Source organism: Canis aureus, chromosome 23 (assembly GCF_053574225.1).
Source record: "Canis aureus isolate CA01 chromosome 23, VMU_Caureus_v.1.0, whole genome shotgun sequence".
NCBI classification, from domain to species: domain Eukaryota; kingdom Metazoa; phylum Chordata; class Mammalia; order Carnivora; family Canidae; genus Canis; species Canis aureus.
The window spans coordinates 46921283-46932474 of record NC_135633.1 but is presented as its reverse complement, the minus strand read 5'-3'; the positions used below and the strand labels follow the sequence as shown (position 1 = coordinate 46932474).

General features: G+C 45.6%; 1 long non-coding RNA gene across 1 annotated transcript; it reads right to left on the bottom strand.

Moving 5' to 3' along the window:
• Positions 1-2466: 2466 nt before the first annotated feature.
• Positions 2467-5540, bottom strand: LOC144295112 (uncharacterized). Its single transcript, XR_013362531.1, has 2 exons — positions 5043-5540; positions 2467-4690 (listed from the first exon to the last, which is right to left on the bottom strand). It is a non-coding gene; the product is annotated as an uncharacterized LOC144295112 (long non-coding RNA).
• Positions 5541-11192: the final 5652 nt, after the last annotated feature.

Below are 11192 nucleotides of genomic sequence, written 5' to 3'. Positions count from 1 at the left end.
GCCCTCTCATCTAGACAGTGTTGAGAATAGCATTGGTCCTTTATTGTGATGCTTTCACAATAAGTAGGCATAAGACATCTGCAGCATTTGCCCAAGTAGGCATTCAATAAATGGCGGCAATTGTTAATAGCACTGGCACCATCCAGTGAGGTAAGACGTTGTGGAGAGCCCAGGAACAGCGTGCGTAAGGGCTGTGGGAGCACCAGCGAGAGGCATTTCACCAATCGACTTCACAGTTTAATGCAAGCCTAAATAAAATACTATTCTTAACATTGCTCAGCAGAGAATACCTCCCTCTTGTCCCTCCCCCCCCCTCCTTCTCCCTCTCTTTGACTTGCTCTCTCTTTCTCCCTCTCCACATGCACACATACACTCCCCAACAAAGACATAATGGCACCGTTATAGCACAACGGCAAAACCAGTGTAGCCGGCAAAAAAAGAAAGCCTTCTGCCACTAGCATCGCCAGGCAGGATGTGCTCAGAGGATGCATGACAGCAGGGTCCCCGGACAACGCTGCTCTACAAGCCAACGTGGGGCTGGCCACACGCAGATCAAAGCAAAGGAAATGTAGCATAAAAAAGAAAGCAGAGCTTTGAGCAGAAAGAAGTCTGGGAAATGTCCACAACACTTCTGTAGCCAACCTGGCATGCAAAAGTCAGGAAGAGAGAGCTTTTGTGATCCAAAGTAATCAACATCTTTTGTGGGTAAAAAGGCTATACTCCAGGCAGCCACAAGCTATGGCCCTAAGTCAGACACAAGGTGGGCAGCATGAGAGGCACAGCTGCCCACACACCCATTGCCAGACCCAGCTTCTGTGATGAGGGAAAACACTCTGCAGCACTAAAAATCCACCTAGGACTGCAAACAAAATGACCCCCAGGGGCACTTGGACCAGCTGCCCCCTCCCCAACTACCCCCTCACCCCCCCAGGGAAAACATTGCAATGCATGAAGTTTGGTTTGAAACTCTCCACTGCCATTTTGCATCTGTAGAACTTCTCTGATAAGCCCCTTCTTCTCTCCCCATCCCCCAGGGTAAGCTTCTATTGCACGTTCATTTTGTGTAAGGTGCTCAGATAAGGGGATTAGGCTACAAAGATGAATAAAGCTTGAACATTGTGTTTGATATATCCGTTGTCCCCAAACAAATCAGGGAAGGACAGTGTGAGAAGTACCGGGAGAGTGAGAACAAAGTGGGAACGAGGGAGCTTCATCTGTCAAGGGAATCAATCCGGGTATCATGGAGTCAGAGACATTTGAGACAGACAGTAAAGGATCAGTAAGTATTTATGGCTGACAGTACAAGAAACCAATCCAGGCAGAAGTCCCATCATGGGGGATGAGTTTGGAGGATGGACCATGTTCCATGCGGGACTTAGTACAGGAGAATGACATGCTGTAAGGTAAGACGATTAGATTGGCAGATTTCCAGAGCCCTAAATGCCCTTAAGCCTCATTGACATCGTGTGTCCTTTCAGTCTTTCCTGTGTGTTCAGTGCCCAGCACAGGTCAGATGTGGCACATGGCCTGTGACTGTGGTTGCACACTGCTTTTTTGGTTGCCTTACCCAAGTCTCCTCTACACCTCAACACTTTCAGCTTCAGAAAGATCCCCCCTTACTGGACTCTGGATTCTCAGAGAATTATTCCCTAACACGTGAGAAAAGTTAAATTTCTACTCTTTCCTCCTTGTGGGTTTTTGCATTTTAAAAGGCAGCTTGTATTAATGCAAATAGAAAAACCAGGGTGGGGAAAAATGTTTGAGCGGAAAGCTCTTCTTTCTGCCATTTTCCCATACTCTTTGGTATCACTTCCCATTCATCCACTTATCCTGTTTCCAAACTAGAAGAATGGGGGCCTCACTGCTTATTGGCACTCCACCTCCGATCTTTGATTTATCTCTATTTGAAGTCACATCAAGTCTTACAAGAGTTTTAAGAGATTTCAACCTTGCCTCCGCTCTACATTCACACAACAGATGACATTCCTCTGTGGATCACATTTCCAGACACAGCTTACATTGTGGCCTGAAACACCAAACAAATCACCCTGAGATCTTGTGAGGTAACTGGGGTGTTATAATACAACTGCATCCACAACTCTCCCACGTAGGAGAGTGTATTTTGATGAAAGCAAGCCTGTGGTTACTACAGGGGTAATCTTCAATGCACTCTGATTCATAACAGAAGAAAATTGTTAACAAATGTTGTTAGTTCAGAACTGTATATCACATGAGACGTATTCCTGGGTGAATTCTACATTCTAGTGTGAAATACTGCCAAGTTGGAGAATCACTGGTTAAGTGTGGAACTGAGAAATATAAACAGGCATTTCTCAGTAGGACACTTTATGTCAATAATTCATAGTAGCTTTCCAAAGTGTCCGGTTCACATTTAGGGAATACATTACAAGTGGTTTGATCTAAATCATTATTTCACTACAGATATATCATAGAGTTCTACCGAAGTAACTCAGTGACCTTTTATTCTTTTATGAAATGCTTTTCAATTCGAAATATACTGTGTTGGGGGTTTCCACATTAGCAGGTGCTTGCTTCATTATGATAAGAAAAACTACATTTCATTGTATTTGGCATATAAGCTGAGATTTTTTTTTGGAATGCTGTAGTTAAAATAATTTAAGAAAACAAAAACAAATTAATATATGTATGTGCACTACCTCCTTTGAACAAAACTGCACAGGGAGTCTCTGACAAGATCTCATGTCCATGTCAGTCAGCTTGCTGCGAAGCCAATGATCCACGATCCCAGTGGCTTGCAACAGCAAACATTTATTTTCACTCACATGTCTGCATCTTCGGAGTAAACAGGGTTGCTCAGCTCTGCTCTGTATGTCTTCTCATTCAAGGCTCCCAGGCAAAGGCTAAGCCCTCCATGGGACGCTCATTTTCATGGCAGAGACTAAGAATAAGAGGCAATCGCATTTGACGCTCCTGTTCAAACAGAGCATGTGTCTCAATGGTTCATATCCCATTGGCCAAAAACAGTCACACAGACTAGCCCAACACCCGGGGGGCCAGGAATAGACACCCTGCCCCTAACAGGAGAGGGAAATCTATATTGGAAAACAATATTACAATCTATCGCAGACCATCACCTGGGAGGTATTCACTTTCCTGCCTTTCTCACTCAGAATCACTCACCCACGTCCAAGAAATGTACCAGGAATGTCTCATTCCATTACAGTGCCAGGTGCCAACTTGAAGATCTCATGAAGATCTCTAAATCAGGTATAAAAGAACCCAAATGTGCCACGTACCATAGTAGAACAAGGACAGAATAACTACAATAAATGCCCTCATTAGTCAAGAAGAAGGATGAGAAGCACTTAGTAATCACTGGTGACACAGTAATTTTGAAATTCTGCTGGACACACATTGGGGGCTTCCATCCTAGGGCAGAGAATGTTCCTGACTAGGCCCCAGTTCTGCCGTCTACAGGCAGCTCCCTAGTCCCTTATTCTCTGCAGCTCTCGACTCCACCCTCCAGGGCATCTCTACCCCACCCCACCCCCCTTCATCCTTGCTGGTTGCTTCTTGGAGGGCAATGGAGATTGTGCCATCCTAGGAGAATGAGCGGCATTGTCAGCCTACTTCTTGCCTAAATTGTCTCAAAACATCATGATCTCTTTTAACTGAAGATGACAGTGCTTTGAGCAGTATAACTCCTTCAAAGATTTTGTTAGCTCTTTATTTATTTCATACCATTCCTGTGTGCCAGCAGCCTGCAACACAATTCTTGGGTATGTTTTTCTCTAGACTTAAGGACTCTGTGGGCTTGTCAAGCTATTGCAGAATTATGCCTTCAGGAATTGTGGCCACTCCTATCATTTCTTTTCAGCCTACATCTTAATCAGTGGTTTGGGCTGAATGGATGTCTCAATTTTATCTTTTATCAGTTGAAAGTTAAAAATAGTCCCATTTTTCAACCCTGAAATCCCAGAATTTAAGGCTTTCTGTTTTTTCTTTCATCCCATCCTGCAAACGGGCCAGCTCTTTTCTGGATTTGTTTCATTTTTAAAATACCAAATGCAGGTAATGACAAGTAATGCATGCTAGTCATGTTCCATTTCAATACCTTTCCAGCCAAAGCCCTAAGTTCGCGGGGAAGACCATCTGCCTCCCCTGTTACTGCCACTTTTCCAACCACCTATAGCTTTAGCCTCAAGGAACTGCCACCAATTTTTATTTTCATACAGCAGCACCCCACTCCTCATATCAGTTTTTATATTCATCCACCGGCTGCACAGAAAGCTGCCCCCAATCTCCAGTAGCTGGCAACAACAAACAAATTGCTTGCCCACGTTGTGTTCCGAGTGCCCTGGCGGTGAGCACCTTGCCTCTGCTACACATGCCCACATCGGGGACCCCAGCTGAGGGGCCGGCGTCCTGTGTGGCATAGGAAGGACGGGAGGTGCTCAATCACAAGTAAGGTCTTTGCCTGGAAGCAGCAGAGTTACTTCCCACATCCCTTTCATCCAGTTCAGCATCACTGAGCGTGGGAGGATTTTCTTCCCATTATGAAGAAGGTGTTGTAAGTGTTTTCAAATGATGCAGCCTACTACACTCTACTGAGAAACCAAACCTATGAAACCTCAGAGTTGGAGGGCTGCTCGACCAGCTCCGTAAAATCAGTGCAATCATGAGGATTTTTATAAAGTCCATCATCGTCCTGAAAAAGAAAGAAATAAAAATAAACCAACGGACTTAAAAATAAACCGGCCCCGCCCCGCCCCGCCCTGACCCCGCCCCCGCCTCGCCCGCCCCGCCCCGCCCTGCCCCTGACCCCGCCCCGCCCCGCCCCGCCCCGCCCTGCCCCTGACCCCGCCCCGCCCCGCCCCGCCCCGCCCCGCCCCGCCCCGCCCCGTGCTGGGCAAGACCCGTCGGGACCGCGGCGGACAGCGCCCCCTGCCGGTGAGTCGCCGGCGGAGACTGTAGCCGGAGCAAAGGGAGACTTTGTTTCCTCGTTTTGCTTCTTGATCTGGACCCTGAAATTCAAAAAGCAGAATCTGAGAAATACCCACCGCATTCTAAAGTCCCTTTCCCCTGCGCCTGAAATCTGATGCTCCTTTGATGCTGAGACGCATCGAGCCAGTCAACACCCCTCCTATAGTGGACAACGCTACTTGGTCTGTTACGTTCTCATCCCGGAACCGTCACAAACACACGTTCAACTTAACGGCTAAGAAGAAACGAGATTCTTTACCCGGGAGAGGGAGCTCGAGTAATCTGCAATTCAGATTTTGTGTGTATTGATTACAGGCCAGCGTAAGAGCATCTCGCAAGTTTCTGAGTCCCGACACTCCCGGAGCGCACACCTCATTAGTCAAGGTCGCAGGCACCTCAGTTCACTGGTGTCCGCGGAACCCGGCGCACGCGCTAACCGAGAGTCGCGGGCGGTGGGAGCGGCCGGGGCTGGCGCGTGTGAGCTGCGCGCGCCCTCTGCTGGCCGCAGGGCGTCAGGGCGTCAGGGCCGCCGCTCCCCGGGCCCCGGGGCCGCCCCCGCCGCCGCCCCCGCCGCCGCCGCCGCCGCCGCCCTCCAGCGCTCAAGGTCGCGCGGCCGCGAGCCCCGGGCGTGTTCGGGTTCCGGGGCCGGGGCCGGGGCCGACCCACGCGGCGCGCAGCCCGCAGCCCGGGCCTCACACGGGAAGCCTGGAGGAAGGGAAGCCCCTGGAGCGTTGTTGCGGCTCAACGAACCCTCTCCCACCGCCACGCTGGGTTTGGTTTTGCGCGACGCAAATCTCATCCTCAACAGGATCGCCTCTTTGAGGAATTAGGAACTCGGGAAACAAACCACGGACGATATTTTAGACGATTTCGCTTTCACCTGACACCCGAGAAGAGAACCCCTTTTGCATCACGGGGCCTGCCGCGCCCCCCAGGCTCGCAGGGCCGCGGTCCCGTGGGGTCCTCAGGATGCTGCAGGCGCAGGAACCAGCTCAGAGTGCAGGACCGGGTCGCGCGGGGGTGCGACCTCGGCGGGGGCGGGACCTGGGAAGCGCCCTGGTATTGGCGGAAGCTACCACTCACGGCTCTCCTGGCCACATCTCTGGCTCTAAGACTGGGATCTTGCCCTTACCAAGCCTGATCCACGTTGCTTTTGTAAAAAAAAAAAAACAACTTTCTCCTTCTTCTGTGGCCTCTCCAAGCCTAAGTTTAGAACCTGGAGTTCTATAAAATCAGTCTTTAAAACAAAAAATGAGGCAAACACACAATCTGCACTCCTGAACTCAGGAGCAAAGAACCTTCTGTTTGTAAATGCTTTTCTCTTGAGAATTAAGAGTTTTACCAGACTGTGAGGTGATAGCCTGCCTCCTAGTAAGCCAAAAGAAACATATTTGCAAAAACAGATATTAGGATGAGCCCCTTCTATCCATGTTTAGCCATTTCTGTAGCTGCTAAAATATTAATAAAATAACCCCAAATAGGATGGCTATCGTGGATATTGCTAATCTGCGATAAAAGTGTTGTGGACTGAAGTGGTTTTTTCCTCAAAATGTATATGTTGAAGTCATAATGCCCCAGGACCTTAGAATGTGACTATATCTGAAGATAAGGTCTTTGACTAAGTTGAGATGAGGTCACTAGGGTGGGTGCCAATCCATTATGACGGGCACACTAACAAGAAGAGGAGATTAGCACATATACACACACAGAGGGAAGACCATGTGAAGACACACACAGAGAGGATGGCCATCCACAAGCCCAGGACAGAGGCCTCGGAAGAAACAGACCCTGCCAACACCTGGATCTCAGCCTTCCAGCCTCCAGGATTGTGAGAAAATAAACTTATTTTGTTTAAGCCATCCAGCCTGTGCTACTTTGTATGGCGGCCCTAGCAAACTAATACAAAAAGTGAGGTTGGCATTATTTCTATGACTCCATAATATCAGAAAAGAAATGCTAGTGTCTCTCTTAGTTTTCCCCTCAAGCTTTTTGCCTCACAGGCTTTTTGCCTGACTGCCAGCTAATTCAGCTCCAGGTATCATATCTACATCCAAGACAGGAAAAGAAGGGAGAAAATACTCTTCTTTTTTATTAAAAATTAAAAGAGGTGACTTCATTGTTTTTATACAGATTCATGTTGCGAGTATCAGAAAACTCAAAGAGGCTCGAACAAAATTTATAAACCCAAGAATTAGAAAATCCAGCGGTGGTGCCGACTTTAGGTACGGCTGGACTCACAGATTGAATGATATTATCTGGAATGAGATTCTCTCTCTCGATTTCTCTTTCACCATATTTTCTGCTCTTCAGGGCTATCCCTGGAAATTCTAGGACGTTTTTCCTGATGGCAGTAAGTTGGCTGCCATAAGGATAGCCTCACATTGTTTCAAGATCTGGTCTAGCAAGAAAGAGTTCCTGTCTCTCCCAGAATCCCTGGGTAAGAAAACACACGTGCTTACTTCTTTGGCTCACCCTCCTGGCATAATTATGTAAAATACCTCATACTCCTGCCTTAGCCCGAGCACTAGGAAGTCTGTGTTCACTTAGTAACGTCGATAACAGTAAACATTATAAACAGCAAAGGGCTACTTTTCATGAAGCACTTACTATGTGCCAGGCATGATTCATTATCTCCTTTAATCATCACACAACCCAATGCAACAAGAATATCTATGCTACCTCAAGAAATATTATTGAATATTGACACATTTTCATATAACCTGTCTTAAATAAGTAAAGTAACTTGGCACAAACTGAAGTTTCTTTAAAAAATAGAGCCAGAAATGTAATACATTTCTAGAATCTTCCTCCTCTTAGTCAGTTTGCTCCACTTGATTCCGTATTGTCTCTCACAAAGCATGAACAGCTCTAGCTCATCTCCATTTCATGAAACCTCCCTTCTGCCCACACAGTTCTAGTAAGTCCTGGTTACTGGAACTAGGCCTCTAATCTACTCCATTCATGAAAGGCTAATGCTTAATAAACAAATGCTTCCTTCTTCCCAACCACTTTAATTTTAGAAAAGAAAGACTTCCCCCTTTCTCAGTAGAGAGAATCATTTGAATTCATCTAGTCACTCAACCCCACCCGTTAACAAGCTTACGCATCATTTAACATTTTCTCTGATTTGTTTTAAATTATGAAGTCTTCCTCTCCTTGAAGTATTTTTAAGAGTCAGTCCTTAAAATAGGCTGATCACGCAAAACACTTGAAAATAAATAGACGGCAGTTACACCGACAGGTAGTAATGAAAAGAGGGCCCCATTTTACATTTCCTTCTTTTGCCCAAAGCTCCTTTATCCATTCAGAGGTCAGATGAAGTCAGTGGTCTCTCTGCTTAAATCAGCAGCAAGCAGGGTACGGAACGTTGAGAGATATAGACCCTGTCTCTTTAGCAATCACCAATCAAGAGGATATATGATCATACCTGATGGATGCACTTCTCAAGGCCACATCAGCTAGGGGGCACAATTTGGAAGTGAGATGGTATTAAAATATAATTTAGCCCCATCCAAAGACTTCAGGAGTTCTGTTCTCCATCTGCACCCCAACTTCCCTCTTAAGAAGAGGTGCACTTCCTTTGACATCCTTTTTTAAAGATATATTTATTTATTTTATTTGAATGAGAGAGGAGAGTGCATGTGCACACAAGTGGAGGAAAGAGAGTATTTTTAGGCAGACTCCCCACTGAGCATAAAATCTGATATGGGACTTGACCTCATTACTCATGAAATCATGACCTAAACTGGGACAAGAGTCAGATGCTTAATCAACTGAGCCACCCAGGTGGCCCCTCCAAAGTCTTTAATAATCTTGTCACCCCAATATTATATACACCCCATTGTATCATAGCTTTCATGTATGGTAGTGTATCCCCCACAAGATTGGTGCTCTATAAAAACAGTGTCTACATTTTATTCATTGTTCTATGTGTCATGTCTAGCCCAGCAGGTAGGGCTTAGTAAGTGTTTGTGATTAGAAGAAGGAAATGCTTCATAAAAATAGTGGTCCACAGTGTCTTCTACAAGTTCCTGTCCTTCAGCCACTGAGAGGGCACCAAATAAATTCCAAGAGAATCTCCACTTCAGGTGACAAACATCCCTGCCCCACCAATGCTGAAGTTCATGGACTCCCCAGGACAGTTTACAGTAGTCTCCATGCCAGTCACTGACTGAATGGCAGGCTCTGAGATTCAACTCAGAAGAAGCCTTCTCAGGATTAAACTCTCATGTGTTGCTTTGGGAATGTGTTTATTTTGGGTTAGTTACTCCCTCCCCCTGGCACCCTGACAAATGAGAGAGGAGGCTGTATCCTTCTCCCCTTACTTTGTATTGTGGTTGGTACACATCACATGAAGTCCTTTCCGAAAACCCACTCCAGCTTACAAATCCCTCTTCTCCTCTATATGGGTCATTCACCACCCCTCATCAGTTCCATTGGCAGAATTTGACTTAAGGCTCATACTTTACTCTGAATGATCTACTACAAACGAAAAGGCATGGAAATAATGCTGATAATGTAAGAAGATTCTCAACTGGGAGCACCTGGGTGGCTAAGTGGCTAAGCGATTGCCCTTGGCTCAGGTCGTGTTCCCAGGGCCCTGGGATCAAGTCCCACATCAGGCTCCCCACAGGGAGCCTGCTTCACCCTCTGCCTATGTCTCTGCCTCTCTCTGTGTCTCTCATGAATAAAGGAATAAAATCTTGAAGAAGAAGAAGGAGAAGGAGAAGGAGAGGAAGAAGAAGAAGAAGAAGAAGAAGAAGAAGAAGAAGAAGAAGAAGAAGAAAAGGAAGAAGAAGAAGAAGAAGAAGAAGAAGAAGAAGAAGAAGAAGAAAAGGAAGAAGAAGAAGAAGAAGAAGAAGAAGAAGAAGAAGAAGAAGAAGAAGAAGAAGAAAAGGAAGAAGAAGAAGAAGAAGAAGAAGAAGAAGAAGAAGAAGAAGAAGAAGAAGGAGAAGGAGGAGAAGAAGGAGAAGAAGAAGAAGGAGAAGAAGGAAGAAGAAAGAAGAGGAAGAAAAGAAGAAGAAGAAGAAGAAGAAGAAGAAGAAGAAGAAGAAGAAGAAGGAAGAAGAAGAAGAAGAAGAAGAAGAAGAAGAAGAAGAAGAAGAAGAAGAAGAAGAAGAAGAAGAGGAAGGAGGAGGTTCTCAATCCTGGCAGATCATCCTGAAATCTGGATGGGATGAGTTGTAAAAACATATTAGAATGCTGTAAAGTGTTCCTGAGACTCTATACTCTTTCAGGACACAGACTATTGTATGCACTGCCTTTGTGCCTGACATAGTGCTTGACTCATAGTGGACACTCAATAAATACCTCCTGAATAAAGCAATGAAAACTTGAACACTACCTGGTGGCAAAAGTTCATTATTCATCCAGTGCACTTGAGGAAATGTGTGTGTGCGTGTGTGTGTGTGTGTGTGTGTGTGTCTTCTTGAGAATTCTGAAGTCTGCTCCTTAGGATCCAGAAGACTACAGGATGATGGCAAGGCCTCATCGCTGATCTTCAACTCTTTCTAAAAGCACCACTATTAAAATAAAAAAAAATTAAAGCAAGTAAGGCAAGTGCCTCAAGTTAGCATTTTATCAGAATAAGCAGAGACAAAGTGAGAAGTTAAGAATCTAGACTCTGGGGCAACCCCGGTGGTGCAGCGGTTTAGCACCGCCTGCAGCCCAGGGTGTGATCCTGGAGACCCGGGATCAAGTCCCACATCGGGCCCCTGCATGGAGCCTGCTTCTCCCTCTGCCTGTGTCTCTGCCTCTCTCTCTCTCTCTCTGTGTGTCTCTATGAATAAATAAATAAAATCTTAAAAAAAAAGAATCTAGACTCTGGAACTAGATTGCCCACATTGAAATTGTGGGTGAAACACCAAGCAGATCCATAATTTTGGACAAAGTGATTAGCTTCTCTGTGTCTCAGTTCCATGTAATAGGTATAGCATGAACTATAGTGCCCATAGGATTGGGTTGCATAAGGATGACAGATGAGTTAATATATGTGAAGCACTTAGAAGGTTTCTTCCTGGCAAATGGTAAGCATTCAACCAATGTTTGTAGTTATTATAAAGAGTTGTTAAGTTCAATTTGGACCTCAGAACCGATTAATCAGATTTCAATATATGTTCTGTACATTAAATTATTGTGGTCCTATTTGGACCAGAGGGGAAGCTTATTCTCTGAAGAGTGAAGGATGGGATTTTCTCACTAGTAGGAGTAGAATATTCCATTGTCTG